Below are 19399 nucleotides of genomic sequence, written 5' to 3'. Positions count from 1 at the left end.
GTATTTCCTTCCAAATATTTTTGTTCCCATTTATTTCGGGATCTAACTTTTTCCTAATAACCTATTGTCCTAGCACCATTTATGAAGTGATTATAAAAATCCACAGGATCTTATATGTAGAAAAACCTAAAGATTACACACACACAAGTTAGAACTAATAAATGAATCCAGTAAAGTCACAGGATACAAAATCAGCATACAAAAATCAGCTGCATTTCTACATGCTAACAACAAACTTCCCAAAGAAGAAATTAAGAAAATAATCCTACTTACAGTAGCATCAAAAAGAATAAAATACTGATGAATAAGTTTAACCAAGGAGGCGAAAGACCTGTATGCTGAGAACTATAAAACATTGATGAAAGAAATAAAATAGGTATTTTAAAAAGATGTCTCATGTTCATAGATTGGAAGACTTAATATTGTTAAAATGTCCATATTACCCAAAGCAGCCTACAGATTCACTGCAATGCCTGTCAAAATCCCAGTGGCATTTTTTACAAAAAAGAAAAAATGATCCTAAAATTCATACAGAACCACAGAAGACCCAGAATAGCCAAAAAAAAAAAAAAAAAAAAAAAAAAACTTGAGAAAGAAAAAGAAAACTTGAAGTATCACACTTTCTGATTTCAAACATATTACAAAGCTACAGTAATTAAACCAATATGGTAATGTCATAAAAACAGACATATAGATTAATGGAACAGAACAGAAAGCCCCAAAATAAGCTTATAAATAATATAGTGTCTTAGTCCATCCATGCTGTTATAACAGAATACAATAGAATGAGTGGCTTATAAACAACCAAAATTTATTTCTCACAGTTCTGGAGGCTGCAAAATCCAAGATCAGGGTGTTGGCAGATTCTGTATTTGGTGAGATCTCACCTCCTGGTTCATAGAGAGCTGTGGTCTTGCTATAACCTCACACGGCATAAGGAACAAGGGAGCTTTCTGGAGTCTCTTTTACAAGGGCACTAATCTCATTCATTAAGGCATACAGACATCTAGTCTGTAGCATAAGGTCACCTGATGTTCAACAAGGGTGCCAAGAGTACCTAATGGGGAAAAGACTGTTGGGAAAACTGCATATCCACATGCAAAAGAATGAAATCGGACCCTTATCTTATACTATAAACAGAAATCAACTCACAGTGGGCTGAAGATGAAACAAGACCTGAAACTGTAAAACTCCAAGAAGAAAACATTAACAGAAAACCTTCAGACATTGATCTGGGCAATGATTTCTGGGATATGACACCAAAAGCACAAGCAAAAAAAAGCTGCACAGCAAAGGAAATGACAGAGTGAAAAGGCAGCCTATGAAATGGGAGAAAATATTTGCAAACTATTTATCTGTTAAGGAATTGATACCCTTTGGAATTTTTTAGGCAAAAATAACTCACAGCTAAAGAGTACTATTTCCCTAGGATGACAGTCTCTTTATTAATTTTTTCATTGTAAAGCACATACTGTAATATGATATAGTAACATTCCATTTAACATAGTGGTTTAACCTATCAAAAGTTTTAGTATAAACAGAGAAATGAATGAGAAAAATAAGACTGCATTCTTAGATGAGAGAAATGTGGGTGACTATAACGTATGGTTATGTAACTTTTGACTGTGAGAAGCAAAACAATTTTTTTTTTTTCATTTTTAACTTAACAAACGAGCACCTTCTCTGTATGCCAGATATTGTTGAGGACCTGGAATAACAAGAAGGAATGCGGGAGTGTCCCTAAGCCAGTTATTGGACTCCTTGACTTGGCCCTCGTACAGAGTTTGTCCAGCACATCCGGAGTGCCAAATACATCTGGCAGCCAAAGGAAAGTTTCAGCATCGGATCCCAAGTGTTAGTGTAAATGAACGTAACCTGAGATTTTACCGAACAGGATTACTATGATCAGTGAACAATATGTTCCTTGACTTTTTGGAATTGACTTGACCAAATTTGTCATGGGAAATTCTCTCCTCTTAGATCTTCCATTATTCTGAAGACTAGGTTACATAAATAAAGACCAGGTTAAATGAGAGAGCAAGAAAGAGAGAGAGAGCTCATGTTAAGTGCATGCCAGCCATGAATCCAAGGCCCCTGTAAGTCAGTTATGTTCTTTGCATCTGTTTTAGAGAGGATATACCAAGGGACTGCTTTCACTGCTCTAAAGGTGTTAGCACATACACTTCTCCTAATAGTCACATAGGATAGGTATGGACGAAGAATCGAGGGCATAGAGAGATTGTGACTTACCAGTCATCAAGCTAGGAAGAAATGGGAGATTTGAACTAGACAATCTTCCCATTTCTCTTTAATTCAAACAAAGCTCCATATCCTGCCCTCCCATTTTAGTGCTGATTTTGTAGGACTTGCCACGGTCTTCCCTGGCACATGCTGGAGAGGATGTGGGTGACTAAGCCATGCTACCAAGATTAACACTGACTTTAGCACAAATCTCTACCTGAGTTTGTAGCATTTCCCTTCCTTTCCCCTCCAAGTTCTCAAGCCAAGCTGAACTCACCGAGATGGATAAATATTAACTTTTAGGTCAGCATCACCGTGCGTCACAGGCCAGAGTCTAAATAGCAGGGAACTTTAATCTCTTCCTGTGTCTCCTCTCACATGGACAGAGGAAGACAGAAATGCAGCCTCAGGTGTTTCTCTACAAATCGGGAGGTGGTTGAGCCGCCTTGTTCTCCTTCATTCGGTAGGACTGGATTGTGTCTTTGTAGATATGTGGATAATATATGTTAATTTTTAATGATAGATAATCAGGGGAGTTCCACTGTTGATTATCGGATCACTGTGTGTTTGTGTTCACAGGTCCAGACACACATACAAAGAGGTACAAAAAACACACAAGTAGAGGTCACGGGACCTTGGAAGTCACTTAGGCTACGCCTCTCAATTTATGAAAAAGGCAACACCTCAAATATTATTTACCAAAATGTTATTTTGAAAAAGTAGTCCCATGTTGGCTCTCTATATACTATTGCAATTTAAAGGATTTAAAAAATTTTTTTCATCAAAGTTATATATATAGCAGGGTACAGTTAAAGGACCTGCTAGTTCTAAAAGTTTCTTAAGAACAGGGTCCTCGTTTTCCTGTCCCCAGAAAAACCTCTTTCACCTCTGCCTGGTCTTTACCTCCGTGTACCTTAATGACAAGTAAGTATTGCCACCTCCTGATTTTTTTCAGTTTGAAGCATTCTACATCGACTTTCCCCTACAGATATGAGGACTTAGCTCTTTATTCTCCTGGTCAACACCACGTACAGCCAACTGCTCTCCTCACAATACAGTTGTATCTCAGTTTTGATTAGAAAAATTGAAAGTTGATATTATTATGACTATATATGCTATTCAGAAATGGGGCATATGCTAAACTAGTATTTTCTTATCAGCACAACTTTTCCATGGAGGTAATATTTTCTTTTTACTTGTTTATTTATTTTGTCTATTTGGTTGTTTGTGTGTGTGTGTGTGTGTGTGTGTGTATTTTATGTACTTAACATTCATTCAATACTGAAATATTTGCCAGTTGTCTACATGTTCTCTGAAGATGTTCCATGATTCTGTCTGTTTCATATTAGGTGTTATATCAGTTATGTCAATTTCCTGCTTCTGAAGAAGTCTCTCTGAGACTGCTGACCTGCTCATCTGGACTGGTTGTCCCCTCTGTCTGGTTACACTGAGATCTCCTGTCATTACCATCCACAGAGTCCCATCCCTTCTCTGATGCGTTGGAGCTCCTATTTCCTAGACTTCATGTCTTTTTTTCCTTCTTCTTTTATCCCCTCATTTTCATGGAACTCATCCTACGGTAGCTTCCTAAGAAAAAGCATATGTAGTTTAAAACTTACGTAAGAACTTGCCTGTCTGAAAATGTCTGTATCCTACCTCCCGCTTGATTGATGGCATGATTGCATAGAAAGTTCTATGTTGGAACTAATTCTCACACAAATTTTTTCTTCTTCAGAATTTTGAAAACATTGCTCCATTATTTCCTCATTCGTGGGATGCTGAGAAGTGTTCTAATTCCAGAAGTATTCCAACCACCATTTCAATACCTAGTCCTTTATATATAATTGTATTTTCTTCTCTGAAAGTTGGTTGAATATGTTGAGAAATTTCACAATGGTATACCTCAGTGTGGGGTTTTGTTTTTTTTTTTAAATCTATTGTACTGGATGCTTAGTGGATCCTTTAAATCTAGAAAATCTACCCTCCATTTTGGGGGATTTTCTTGAATTATTTTGCTGATGTTTTCTTCTCCTGTGGGTGTTTTGTTTTACTTTCTAGATCTCCTGGAATTCCTGGATTATTTATCTGCTTTTCTTACTCTTTCTCTCCTATTACCTATTTCTTTGTCTTTTCACTCTGGTTTCTTCCATTTTAACTTAGATTCCTTCAACTGAAGTTATTATTTATGCTGTTGTGTCTTTAATGTCTAAGAGGCCTTTTTTGTTCTCCAAATGCTCTTTTTTAAGTGGTATCATTTTCTTGCTTCATAAGACAATGTATTTCTCTTGTCTCTGTGAGTTTTTTGATAATAATTTTTGAAAATTTCTTTTTACTCCATAGTTTCTGATCCCCCCCATATTGTTTTTGTGGTTTTCCTTAGCTATTTGATAATCATTGGTGTTCTCATATATAAGAGAAAGGGACCAAAAACTGAAGTTCTGAACATGAATGTGAAGGAAGGTTGCACTTATTAACGGTGCCATTGATGTAGTGATCTGGCTGAGGCAGTTCTAACTTCTAACATCAGTGTCTTTGGGCTTTTCTCATGTGCTGGCCAGATCCCCGAAGAAAACTCCTGCGAATTCTTGCCTGGAGAGTAAGAGCCTGGCTGCCAGTGTTTGGGAGATGGAGGGTGGGAAGTAGACTGGAGGACTACGCGTATGCTGCGTGCATATTAATCCTCCTGTCTTTTTATGGTACCCACCCTGAATATTGCCTGGACATCCCCAATTCAGAGACCCTGTGTTTTGCCGTCACCACAGGATAAACTTCCAGGCTTCTGCTGAAGTGGAGGAGGTGCCATCACCCGGCTGCTTGCATAGGAGAAGGAGGGGTGGGGTGTCAACTGTTTCTTAAACACAGTTCTTCCAGTCCTGGAGCCTTTTGAGGCCCCTGCCATGAAAACTGGTGGGACTCATCCATCCCCACTTCCAGCTTCTGGGTCAGCCTTCCCAGGTCCACTGAGGGGTCACCCATCCACCTGCTTCTAGGTTCAAAGGTGCTGTTATTGTCACCTCTCCTGGTTCTACTATTAAAAAGATACATATGTATGTATATGTATATATGTATACATACGTAATGACTTCAGTTTCAATAAGATTCAAGAGGAGGCCAAGACTGATAAGCGTATTCAATCTACTGTCTTCAGCTGATGCTCTACCAACACTTATTTAAATAAAGATGGTATTTATCAACAAATAATACACAGGTCCAAAAGCATGTGAGTATTCATTCTAACTAATTACATTGAATTAATTACAGGATTCCAACATAAAATTTAAAAAATTTTAAAAGGAAAACAGATTCCCCTGTGAACATATTTTTTTTCATCTCTCACTTCCTAGTGTATTAGTTTAGCAGTCATTCTAGGCTAACTTGACAAACTTTTTTGAGTTTCTACTTTGTCCATGACACTATTACAGGTTCTACACAGTTTAAAATCCCCTCTCTTTTCCCTGCCACTCTACTGAGAGGGAGATATGACATGAATGATTAAACTATAAGACTATGTTCCATTTATACAATGCCTTAGGAATTTTCACAAGTGAGAGAAACTATTTTATCAACTACTGATAATATCAAGAAAGTGAATAGTCACATCTATTACCTGTCAGACAGATACTTTATAATTTTTTTTGCTGTTCCCTCAGGGAGATGCAGCTGGCATTTTAAGCAAGGAAATTCTTGGTTTTGCTGGACAAGCCAGTGCGCTACAGTTTGGTTAGCACATAAGCATTAACTGCTGTGAGTGTCCTCTTGTCATTAAGACACTAAAATATAAATCCCCTTTTACATTTTCAGATGTCCCTTCCACTTTTCCAAGTGTCCCCCATGGGGCAGTATCTGCCTTTCCCAGAAAACCACTGATGTCTAATACAACGCTTTGAAGTGGGTCTCATTTTCACTTGACAACAGAGATCCAGGGACTCTGAGAGGTCAGGCAAGCTCCTGTGCTCACCATAAGCTGCTCAGTGTTGGCACCTGATTCGAAAATTAAGTCTAATCCCCAGACCTGCTCTACGCAGCTGCTCCCAGTTGCTGAAAGGGTTTAGGGAGGTAGTATTGGTCAGAGCGGGCTGTGTAACAAAATATCAGAGACTGGGTGGCTTAGAAAAATGGAAATGTGTTTTCTCACAGTTCCAGAGACTGGGAAGTCCAAGATCAAAGGTCCCAGGCAGGGTTCAATTTGTGGTGAGAGCCCTGCTCCTGGCTCACAGATGGCTATTTTGTTGCTCTGTTCTCCTGTGGCCTTTCCTCTGTGCATGTACATGGACAGGGAGCTGAAGACAGAGAGGGGAAGAGAGAGCTCTCTCTGCTGTCACTTCTTATAAGACCACTAATCCTATCAGATCAGGGCCCTACCCTTCACCTCCTTTAACCTCAGTTACTTCTTTAGAAGCTCCATCTCCAAAGCTTCAACATGGGAATTTTGAAGGGACACAAACATTGAGTTCATAACTGAGTTTGAGGACTGAGCACAAGTCCTTCGATTGGGTGACTGAGGTCACAGGTGATCTTTGTGGAAAAGTCTTTTGGTCTAGGGGTAGGGCCAGAAGCCATTTGGAGCTGACTGAGGAGTAAATGCTTGAGGAAAATGTGATGGCCTGTACTTAAGGGCTTTAAAAGATGGGGAGAAGAGACAGTCCACTGAGCAACCTTCAGAGCTGAGAACTTGGTAATCAAAAAAGGTATATTTAGCAGCTAATAGTCAGCATATCCTATTAAGTGGAATGTTTCTGACTCAAGAGATCTGAATTTATTTTAGGATTATATCTAGTGGTTAAAGTAGCATTCACTAGATCTAGAAATACTGGCACTTATGAAATCTTTTCATTCTGTGATCTTCCTTGTCCCATTACTTTGAGATCCACCATTTAAAAAAAAGCATTTTACATCAACACTGTAAGCACACACATACAGGCATACATGAAACAAAATTTATGAAATGATACATCTTGGTTTGTATTGCTGCATAACAAAACACCACAAAACTTGGCGGCTTTTTAAACAAAACCACAAAGTGCTCATAAATCTGCAAGTCAGGCAGGACTCAATTGGGAACATCTGGTCTCTGCTCCACGTAGTGTTACCTGAGGCAGATCACCAGGGAACGGGGAACCCTTTCTCGAGATGGTTCACGGTGTGGGCAGTTTGTTGCCAGCTCTCAGTTGGAAGCTCAGCCAGTGCTGTGGGCCAGGGTCCTCTGCAGGGACTGCTTGGTTTCCAGGGCACGCATCCTAGGAGAAGGTAGAAGGGTATGGCATTTTTATGATGCAACCTCAGAAGACATAGTGTCACTTTTGCCATATTCAGTTGGCTGAGGCAGTCACAAAGTTCCACCCGTGTTTATGGGGAGGAGGCAAAGACTCTACTACTCAGTGGACCAAGTGTCAAGGTCATGTTGCAAGAATATGTAGAATGGGAGGTATTATTTTGACCATCTGTAGAAAATACAGTTTGCCACACTGTACTCACCTTGTATTGTACACTAGTGCAAGCAGTACGTTCTGATATATTCTGCTTTTTTAGTACTGATGATTATCCACTAAATTATGCTAACAGTCCACTAATGGGTCACCAGTCCCAGTTTGAAAAATATTATGTGCAATTGTGAAATGGAAACAGTAGTCAAAAAAAAAAATTCTCTTAAACATAGGTAAAATGCTTTAATACCAAATATAGGGCTAGTTGAAAGATTGTAAAAGATTAAAATTTAAATATATGAGCACAATAAAGTTTGTTCCTTTTGCTTTCTAATAACTATTCATCAGAATGAGACTTGACGATCTCAGCTGAGTTCATTTTACAACTGAATCAAAATCTCACATACCTCAGTGACTAAGACCAAAATATTGTCGTTGTTATGACAAACCTTGTCACCTGTAATTGTTTTATACAAAATGTCTTCTTAAAATTATTGGTAGCAGTATACATAATCAAGTAGTTGGAACCCAATCCTTTTCTTTTTATTCGTCCTTTACTCGTTTCTCCAAAGAAAGTCTCTGAGTATGGACTCGGTCCTTGTGACAAGATCTCTGATTAAGGGCGCACATGGTACTGGGGAGGCCAGAGGGGGAGCTGGAGGGCTTGTTGAAAAGACAGAATTTGGGACCAGCTCTAAACCTGTAGATTCAGAATCTGCATAGTAACAAGATGCCCAGGAGATTCTTGAGCACATTCAAGTTGGAGAAGTCCTGATCTAAATCGTGTTTTCCGAAAAATGTTTGGATTATGCAGCCTATCAGTAAAAAAATTGCCATGAATTATATATTTATGAGTATGTTTGTGTAATATACACACACAGCTCTACTCATATTTTATAAAAAATGTTACACACTGAATAGTTGTTTTCTAAGGATGAGGGCTGTGTTTAAGGATGTAGGAGCTGTAATGGTTTTCTCCCAATCCTCAACGTTTTATCTCAGTAATTTGCAGAGGCACAAGCACCCCATCTGGGAGCCCAATGGCCTAAATCACACCAGGAGTCCCAGTGGCTCAGTCCTAAGTATCCTTTGTATCTTTTCCTTAAACATATGATCCTGTATTACTGATGCTATAATTATCTTATAGCTTAAGGTTAGGCTGACTCCCAGTCAGTCTCTCTAGTATCCCTTCTGTGCTTGAAATGCTTGTTTTTTTTTCTGAAATTGCCCATGGCTTGACAGTTAATCCTTGGTGCCCCCGAAATTCAGAATAAAGAAACGCATTTATACATGTTTATAAAATAAAAGGACAAGTGAGGTCTTAGACTCTCTGACTGCCTTGAGATTTGATCTGACTAATAACTATAAGTGAGTTCTTTTTATTCTTGGAAGAAAACACTGTATTCTGGAGGGTGAAATGGGGGACCCGTTCATCCTGTCTACCTTCCCATTTAGAAGACAGGAGTGAGTCAGCCTCTTCACCTCTGCCCCTCCGCAGTGAACCTGGAGTTGATTTGAAAGGAGGGAGGAATGCAGTATGCTGTATACGTGTGTGCCCCAGGCTGTGTGCTGGACACTCTCCATGGACCAAATCCTCTAGTTCATTTAACACAAGCTTGTAACATAGGTATTTTTTACTACCATTCTGCATATTAAAAAAATAATGTAAGTCTTTTTTGCATTTTTAAAAATATCTGCTTTTAAAAAAAACAGTAAAGAAATGATCTAAAGAGGCTTGGAATCTCAAGAGTAATAACAGATGTTTCAGGGCAGCATTTTTTTAAAATTATCAAACATTCTTTAAAAGACTCTATCATTCATCTAAATAGGATGTGCCCCTAAATGACTGTTCTCTGTGCAGATTTCACAGAAGACAACTGCTAGCCCATGATTTTGACATAAAATACTTATGATTGGAAGTTACTCTTTGGGTCTGTGATAAATCTCCCCAATTATAAGTTTCCCTTCACTTTTTTTTCCCTGTTTTTTTTTTTCTTCTTCTTCTTCTTCTTTTTTGCATTTCCTGAGAGGAGATGAAATACTGATTTGGGGGAGCCAGGTAACAATCTGGCATGTACTCAAGAAACCTGATTGTGACCGGGCTTGTTCTTAAACTCACTCATCTTTCAGGTACATTTGAAAAGTGCTTCGCTGTTAGAGAGGAAGCAGCTCCCATGACTGATCCGTGGGTGTCCAGTAAAGGACTATTTTACAGCGCTTCTGCCAGCATCTTGAGGATAAACACCTAGTTGTATTTGAGGCATTACCTTAGGACCCCTGTGTGCCATATCTCTAATCCTACAACCGTCCTGGGCACGGCATTATCCCCATTCTTCAGATGAGGAAACCGAGCGCTGCCTCAAAGTCCCGGGACTGTGTGGAAGTTCTTGGCTCCCTCCCCTACCGGGAGCTTAACGCCAGACCTCCCCCCCCTGAGACTGATTAACTCCCAGCAGGGGAAGCTGGGCCTTCGGGCCCCTGTTAATTGGAGGTTAGTGGTGTGTGGCTAAAAGAAAATCGTCAGAGAAATGCATTTGCCCTTCAGGCTCAGAACCCTGAAACCTTGCGCTGCAGCGGCCAGGACTGGCTGCGGAATTCTGGAATTTCAGAAATGTACTGCGGTGATACGAAAAGTGAAATTCTATTAAAGTATAATCAAAGTAAAGACAAAGTTAATAAGTACTCAAAACTCACCACTTCCTAATTATTTCGCTGTTTCCTGTGTTCTTGAGGGCATTTACATCCATCGTATCTGTGTGGGAGGAACGTGTCTAATGGTGTGAAACCGTACATCTCTTTCCAGCTTTGTGTTCAGGGACCTGACTTTGCTAACTTGAAATCCGCCATGACAAGAGCATTTACACCATGGAAAGCGGCAAATGCTATAAACCCCGGGCTCAATTTAATGCTTGTTGCTTGAGGACACTTCAGAATGTGATGAAGAAAATATTGATGCAAATTAAACTGAGAAGTTTGCTGCGTCTGTAGCTGTTACAGGAAGATAACACACAAAAAGTCCCTGGAGAAAGTTTTCTTCCACTATTAAAAAACTGTTGTCTGATTATGCAAAGAACTTGCTCAAGTTGTTAGCAACCAAGTGAAATTTCCAGATCTGTGTTCCTTGTTTCACTTTCGTCTAACTTACTAACTTAGAGTGAAAATACCAACTAACAGTCACATCGAGTCTATACCTACTTGGCAGCTGCAACCATAGGTTGACTACAGATAAAAGAATCTAGCAAAACTCAGTTAAAGCATTCTGTGAAAATCAATTATCCCTGTGGAACTCGTTATAAAAAGGAGATACTGGATTTCTTATTATAACTTATAAACTATGTGCTACACATGCTTTATTTATAATATAAACTTTTTTTTTCTCTGTAGAACCAGTTATTAAGCGTTGCCAGCACACCACTTCCTGTGGGGTATAATTGGTCTACAAATTTTGCACCTGCCGGAACTGCCAAGCAAAATCCATGTCTTTCCCCAAAGCATTGGCACCACTTTGAACATAGCTGAAATAGGAACACAGCTTTTTATCCTGTTGTTTAAAAAGAGAAGCCAAAAAAGAATGCCAGCTTCTTCTGGTGTTAAATTTTCTGCATTAGTCCACCAGCAAGAGAGAATACTGTCAAGAAATCTTTAAACTACCCCAAAACAGATAGGTGTATCCTCATGGACTTTGTTACCATGCTTACATGTACCTTTTTTTGCTAATGAAGATTGTAAGATCTTTTTCCAGCTATCTCTGGAAAGCAGTAGGATTCTGGGCCTCCTCCAAAGACAGTGAGTCAATGCATTTTATGTGTTAGCATATCAGCCTAAGAAAAGATTAAGGACTGAAAATTTGGGAATCTAAGCCAGTCTCATGTTTACTTAGTGAAGAAAATTAAAGGTAGGTCAAGAGCTTATCAGTTTCTGGTTTTGTTTTACCTCTACCCCGTACTTCTTTCTAGAAATATTCTAGAAATCTGTAGATTGTCACGCATATTTTTATATGCTCCGTTCCTTAAATCTACTTTAATTGGTTTTGGACTGTTTCCACAAACTGGGTTTCCGCATTGCCCTCCACACTATGGAAGGTGGGGCTGTTCTGTTGATTTTAGCTTTTCTTTAACCAAACTTTTTTTTTTTCTTTGAGCAAACTTTAATATGCAAAATTCTGAGAACCGCCATCCTTCCCACCTTGCTCTTAGGGACGTCTAGTGTTTGTTAATGAAAAAAATGAAGGAAAGAGAAAACAGCCTCTTGGGATCCTTCCAATATTTCCTGGAAAATTGCTTACTTTGGATTAAGAATGCTTCAGTGGGAGAAATAAAAATAATAACTGTGCGAGATGTATTTAACTCAGGTTTGAACAGGCATCTTAATGGAGACAGACTTTGTCTGCAGAGTTGTTGGTTCCCTTAGATAAGTCAGTGGATTGCCAAGGAATGGGGGGAAAATACTTAGAGTACACATTTTCCTGGTGGTTATTAGGCAGCTTTTTTTTTTTTTCTAGTATTGCTATTATGAATGTCAGGTTCTTTATTTTCTTGGGATGTCCATTCTTCCTAACTTACCAGAAACGATGCTGAGAAGAAATCCTGACCAAGTTTTTGGTCTCTCAGGATTTTGTTGTTGGTTGGAAGGGAATCAGTGGTGTGTGTGTGTGTGTGTGTGTGTGTGTGTGTGTGTGTGTGTGTGTGTCAGTGGCATTTAAGGAAGCAAGATGAAATAGGTAGTCCATACAGAGTAGCCATCTTTTTTTTTTTTTTTTAACTTTTGAAAATCACTGCTCCAAGAAACATGCAATTTAAATCCAAAGTCATTGACTGCAGTCTGAGCTGACCAGATGGCTAATGCTTTTTCTAGAGGATGAGTGCACACACTGATGATATAACATCATGAAACCCAGGAATTTAGGTCACAAGAACCCACGTGGACATCCAGGAAGGTCCCAGGACTCCACTCTAGTGTGGCCACAGTTGAGGTGTCTCCTGAACCTTGAAGCCATTCCTTGAATTCTGCTTCCTTTAATCCGACCCCACTGCCCTGGATCTAGTAGTATCAGGGTCAGTTGGTTAACAGATATTTACTGAGCACCCACTGCATACCTGGCCCTGGGCTGAACACTGGGCAGTTTCCTTATGTTTACATTCTAGCACAGAACAGCCTAGAAGTGGGTGAAAAGTCTTTCCTTTACTCACCTAAAATCAGTCAAATGCCTATTATATGTCAAGCGCTCTTCTACACACTGAGGATGCAATTGTGAAAAAATTCAGACTCTTCTGTGCGAGATACAGCCTGTACTGTGAGATTCAGAACCGGCACCCCTAATCTAGCCCGGGCCAGAGAGTAAATATTTCAGGCTTTGTGGGTTATGCGACGTCTGTTGCAACTAAGTGCTGCTCTGACCCGAAAGCAGTCGTAGACAACTCGTAACGACTAGGGAGAGCTGTCTGCCAGTCAGGCTTTATTACACACACACACACACACACACACACACACACACACACACACACACACACACACACACACACACACACACAAAAGTAGCCTGACCCCCACTCTAGACCCTCCACCAGGATAGCAGCATGGTTTAGCAAAAGTAATACTGGCGGTCCCTTAGCTTCTCAGGGTTTCAGTTCCCAGTCGGTAGTACACGTGAGCTAGAGTTATATTTTCTCAGGGCCTTCCCACCCCAAACTGCTGCAATTCCAAGTTTAACCTTTTCTCACAGCAGTTTCATAGCCATTTATTTGTCCTCGCTGTCTGTACTAAAATGAATAATTTAACCAGGATGTTCACAGATCTCACTGTAGAATGGGAGAGACTGAGCTAGGGCCAACTTAACTGACATGTTCTAGTCCCTGTTTTAATACCTGTAGCCTCAGTCCATCGTGGTGTGGCTGGCCAGCCAGGGGCAGAGAGTGATGGGCTTTTGGCAGCAGGGCCTTGCCTGCCCACACGAGGAAGGACAGGCCCAGGAGCTGGAGGACCAGTAGCATCATAATAACAGCTACTGTGACCGATGGCTTACCTGTGCCAATACCAAGTATGTGATCCAGAGAATAACAGCTCTTACAGTTCTGAAGGTGCAGATACTTAAGGAATCAGAAATAGTGCAGTCTACAAGAGCGATGTGAGAGTTGACCCCCGCCCCTGAAAATCTCCCTTGAAGTAGCTGCACAGAAATCTGTTCCTAATATTTCTTTTTACATTGGACTGATGGTGAATATACAGCCTGTTTTTTCTAGAACGACCCTAACGTCAGATCAAGGTCACTCAGAGGTTGAACGAGTCCTGGATAACGTTTTTGCTCTTGTTTTCAAGGCTCTCAGTGTATTAAAAAAAAGTCAGTGACAAAATGGGATTATAAAAATTGAAGAATATTTTAAATGCTTACACATACAGATTTGCAATATTGCCCACATGCATAAAGGGGATAAAATTTTCCTATTCTCAAGATAAAGTCTTAGTTCATAGGGAACTGCAGGAGATTTATTATGGAAACATGGAAACATGGGGCTGAAGTTCAAAGCTGTGTAATGAACATTGTCTATTTTCAGTCCTGTCTGTGTAGCTCTGGGCGTATATTTGGAGATACTTGTCCAGAGTCTGCATTGAGGCCCCTCAGGAATGGGGAGCCCAGGTTAGCTGACTGCCTGTAACCCATATCCCCATGTTTCCTGCTGTGCCCACAGTGATAGGCTTGAGGACATAAATCCTATCATTTTGAAGACTCCGTGGTGTGAATGAAAGAGCTTGACCTATGAATCCTGGCTCCACTGTTTACTAGTGGTGTAACCTTATGTGAGTCGGCGATGCTTGCTAAACCGAACTCCATATTCATAAGATGGAACCAATGATGCTTATTTCACAGGGTTGCTGGAAGAAAATGAAGCAATGAGTGTAAAGTACCAAACACGGAATGGATGCTGAAGTGTCAGACACCATCACTCCCACCACCGCCACCACACACACACACGCACTCTTACACTCACACGTATACACACTCATGCATCTGATCCAGAGCCCGAGTTTGGTTTTGAACATCTGGTGTATGTGGCTACACTGCCTGCCTAGGCCCAGTCGAGGGTCCTGTGGCCATACCCTCCCCGAGCACCCAATAGCCCCTCAGCTGCGGTGACTTGGCCACTGGGCTCTGCCTCCCGTTTCGTTCCCCCTCACCTGCCCTTGGTAAATGAATGTGTGAGAGACAGCATGCAGATCTGACACAAATCTCTTACGCCCATATGTGAGGAAACACTGAGGCAGAATAGGACTTTATAAATAGAAAAGGTAATAGCCAGTGGACACTGGAGCACCTCCATATTTCCAGGAGGATTGCCAGCCATTTCTCCTGGGGCCCCTGCTGGTAAGAGGGACGCACCTTGTGGCCTCCGCCTGGGAAGATCTTGTGCTGCAAAGACAGAGAAAAGAGATGAACTTAACAGAAGTTAAGAATTCAGATCTGATTCCCTGGCGTCTGTTGGTGTCTCTTGGGAAAACAGGGTCTCTGCCTGGGTAGGTGATTGCTGGGCAGGTTTTTCTTGCTCTTGTGCCTGGATGAACTCTGAATCTGAAGAGCAGTGATGCCTTGTGGATCCAGCATTTCCTGGCTTGTGTTGGAGAAACAGCCTCCTGGCTGCCTCCAACTGTTGGGCCCATAAATCATCTTTACTTCATTATCAGAGGAAAATTAAGAAACGGAAAAGCAAGGAAAATCAAAATCACGTCACATGTCACAAGTATGTAAAATTTATAGTTCGAACCATAGACTTTGAACTTGGAAACTGCAAGGAGGATGACTTTACTAAAATTGGAAAGTGCCAAAAGTGTTAAGCAACAGAGAGAAATGGTTAATTAACTGGCATAATTAATTGGAATAATTTGTAGCCATTTTAAAACAATCATTACAGGCATTATGGATTGTCATGGAAAAGGCTAGAAACATAATGTCAAGGGGGAAAAAAGCAGGACATGAAGCTATCTATATGTTGTGTGAAATTGGTGTGCAGGTGGACATAAGCTAAAACAAATCCTGGGGAAAAACTGAACACCTAACACAAGGTTAGGTTGCTATGTTTCCAGCTGATTTTTTTCCACCCTTTTCCCCAAATTTATGTGCTTATATGTATATGTGCATGTGTGTGTATAATTATATCTATTTTTATATATGTGTATTATATATAAATATGTACCCATACAAACATTTTTAATGAAATGAAGTTCTTTAAGCATTTGGAAAAGATTGGAGATATTTGTGAGCAGAGCAGATGCAAAAGGAAAAAAAAAACTTTTTAATACTTTAAAAAAGTACCGAGACTTTGTACCAACCAAGGACTAAACTTTGAAATCCATCAACAGAGGAGTGAATTTCACACTTTGTACCACAGATGACTGTGCTTTACTGAAGTAACTGGGATCTTTTTTTCTGTGGAGATCCTAGATATAAATCATGGTTTTGTTTTCCTTGGTTTCAGCAGCATTCCTCTTTGATCATTACTTCACACAAGGTCAAGATATTTCCTTGTGTGAAGCAGTGGTTCACTTCTCATAACCTCCGATGACAAAGGGCCCCTGTGTGAGGACGCAGGAATTCCTCTTGGAACACGGGGAAGGCCCCCAGCTGAATCGCATCCAAGGAAGATGTTGCAAAGCTTGCAAAGCTTGTTGGGAGAAAGGAGCCCAGCTGGAGATCTTTTCTTTCTATTCAGATACTGGCCCTGCTTGGGGGGTGGGGGGTGGGGGAAATCCACAAAAGAAAACCCCGAAAACAGGCCTGAATGCATTTACAAATTACAAGGAAAAGTTAATTCTTGCAACAAGTGTTGGTGCCAACTCAGGCTAATCATATTTAGAATTTAACTCCACTTGGAAAAGAAACTCTGTTTTTCTTCTCATGGAAGTTAAAGGCAGCAGAGATGGACTGTCCCCTGTATGGCGTAAATTCCGAGTTAAAACCTGTCTGTGGGCAAGTCACCGGCCGGCTCAGTTCACCTCGGCCACCTCCAGTGACTCGCAGCCCACTGGGAGTCCCACTTGTTGCCACCAGTTACTATTATGAAGCGGAAATCTCATCAAGTGGAGCCTGAGCATGGCATTCGCAGTCCCCCTCCACCTCCACTCCTGTGTGTTAGGCGTCCCCAGGCTTCCTTTCCCACCGCTCACAAACCTCTTCTCCAGCCCTTCACCTCCGCCTCGGCCTTGGGAGGATTTATAGAACGACACACAGTACCTGCACATGTGCTGTACTGGGCTTTTGGTAAATGTCAATGCCCTTTTCCCTTCTTCTCTTTGCCCTTCTCTGAACACCAATTCCTCTTCCTGTTATAGCTACTTAATTTCCTAATCAATGATAGATCCTTTCACAAAAGCCAGAAAACAGGGGACCTACTGCATAGCACAGGGAACTGTACTCAATTTCTTGTAATAACCCAGAATGGAAAAGAATCTGAAAATATGTTTGCGTGTATATATAACTGAATTGCTTTGCTGTACCCCTGAAACTAACATTGTAAATCAACTACACTTCAGTAAAAAAAGTAAAATTAAGCTAAACATAAAAAAAGAAAACCAGGTAGTGATAAGAAGAAAGGGGAGGTGAGGAGAGCCTCTTCTCCATTGAGGGCCCCTCTTCCCCTGCCGGCTGAGTGGATGTTGGAAATTAAGAACAATGAGGAGAGTGGCATTTTTGTGCTTCTGCCACCTGCTTGTCCTGATTCATGCATTATCTATACACGTCACATCTGAAAAAACAAAGCCCAGAAAGGTTGAGAGATTTTCTTGAGGCCACACAGCAAATAAGTAGTGGAGCTAAAATTCAGACTCAGGAGTTTCTGAGTTCTCCAAAACGCTCTCCTCTTTCCACTACATGAAAGTGCTTTCCCGAAGACTAATGGCCACCCAACATTTGCCCTCAGCACCTGTAGGTGGTCAGACAGTAAGCACATGTAAGAAAAGCTCTTTCCAGCTCCAGTGGTAGCTCCAATTAAAGACTAAACTTGAAGTAAAACTTCCACTCCATATACAGATAACTTAGCTGGTTAAATATTAAACTTAACAAGGCTCTACTTACTAATAGACCCATGAAGTGGGATCCCTTCAGGGGTTTAATGTACTTGAAAATGCAAAAAAAAAAAAAAAAAAATCATTTAAGAACCTCCAGACCAGCATCATCCAACAGAACTTTCTGTGTTGAAAAAAAGGTTCTGTGTCTACACAGTCCAATATGGTAGCCACTAGACACATGTGGCTTTCGAGCACTTGAAATGTGGCAGGCTGGTGTAACCAAAGAACTGAACTTTTAATGTATTTAATTTTTAGTAATTTAAATTTAGATAGCCACATATGGCTAGTAGTTACCATATTGAACTGCATGGCTCTAAGAGCTTCTGACAGGTTGATTGCTGGTCCCCACATTTGCATAATGCTTTGCCTGTAAGCTCTGTTAAATCCCTGGATCATAATTATTTGTTTATGTTTTGCCCACCTCACCAGGCTGTAACGTTCTGTCCCATTCATCCTGCTAGGTCATCTGCCAGTGCCCCCAGTCCTAGGTGTTAATAGTTAATGTAGGTTAAATAAATGGACGGGAGTTGGCTTTTTTCAGAAGGGTCATTGTTACTGTTTGCTATCATCTGGTTTACCCTTTCTCATGACTTTGCTCTTATGACAAAATTGGTTTCCGAATCTTCAGATGAAGCCCTGACTGCTCACTTGTGAGCACATTTTTCTTTCCTCAAAGGAAATAATTTCTTTAGCGATTATTTTGGTGATTTGCCTCAATTTCTCTGAATGAATGTTTCTATTGCCATTTCTTGATTTTTTTTTTTTTCAGTTTTAGGCATCATCTTCCACATGGAAGAAGATGATATAGCTCCCACTGCCTGCCCCACCACACACAAGGAATGTTCCCACTCCCCACAGAACCCCTCCCCACTCCAGCTTTAGTCGGATGAATAACTGTGTTTATTCTATGTCAGTGCTGCTCACAGCTAAGCCAGGTAGAGAATATTTCCTTTCCTGTACAGGTTTTTCTCTGGAGGTAACAAATGGCTCTTTTTTTTTTTTTTTTTTCATTTGTTCAGGATTCTGTATCCTTACCACCGATTTGACCCCAAATTCTTTATCATATATACGTTTCTCTTGGGGACACGTCAGTGAGTCTATCAATTTCATCTCTAAAAAGAACACCACCCAGAGCCTTTTTCCCTTCTCCAGCCCGAAGGAGATGTCCTCCTGGCTGCGCACATTGCTGGCATCCTGGGACGTCCCATCACCATTGTCCTGGGGGTTACTTTTGCCTCCCTCCTGTGTTTAATGCCCCACTTCCTGTTTCCCTTGCCTTCCCCTCTTGGTTTACTACCTCATTTGTTTGTTACATCTTCTAACAGCCTCCTTCCCAGGAAGGGAAGGTGTGTGAAGAGTCAAATTTTTGAGAACTTTCATATCTGAAAATGTCTTTATCCTACCCTCTCACTTAATTGGTCTTTTGGCCAAGTTTAGAATAGTGTGTGTTGTGTTTAAGAAGTCACACCATTCTGACCCCTGGCTCTTTGGATGTGATCTGGTTTTTTCTTTCTAAAAGCCTGTGGGATCTTGGCTTTTACCTAGCTCTGAAATATCACAGTGATGTCTTGGCGTTGGGTCTATTTTTATTTATTGTGTTAGTCCTTTGGTGAGTGCTTTTACCTAGAAGCTCATTCCTCCAGTTCTGTGAAATTTTCTCAGATTATTTGGTTGATGAA

General features: G+C 40.6%; 1 protein-coding gene across 2 annotated transcripts in view; it reads left to right on the top strand.

The window, feature by feature from the left end:
* The window catches only part of C1H4orf19 (chromosome 1 C4orf19 homolog), a 72281-nt gene that overhangs the window by 32664 nt on the left and 20218 nt on the right, over positions 1–19399 (top strand). The window contains exon 1 of one of the 2 annotated variants that reach the window (XM_010982439.3): positions 2593–2704. The exons of the other annotated variant lie outside the window; for it this stretch is intronic. The gene's annotated coding sequence lies outside the window, so the exon portion shown is untranslated. Of the gene's footprint in view, positions 1–2592; positions 2705–19399 lie in introns of those variants that run through there. 2 annotated transcript variants of the gene reach the window in all.

Source organism: Camelus dromedarius, chromosome 1 (genome assembly GCF_036321535.1).
Source record: "Camelus dromedarius isolate mCamDro1 chromosome 1, mCamDro1.pat, whole genome shotgun sequence".
Taxonomy (NCBI): domain Eukaryota; kingdom Metazoa; phylum Chordata; class Mammalia; order Artiodactyla; family Camelidae; genus Camelus; species Camelus dromedarius.
This window is presented reverse-complemented; position numbering and strand designations above follow the sequence as displayed.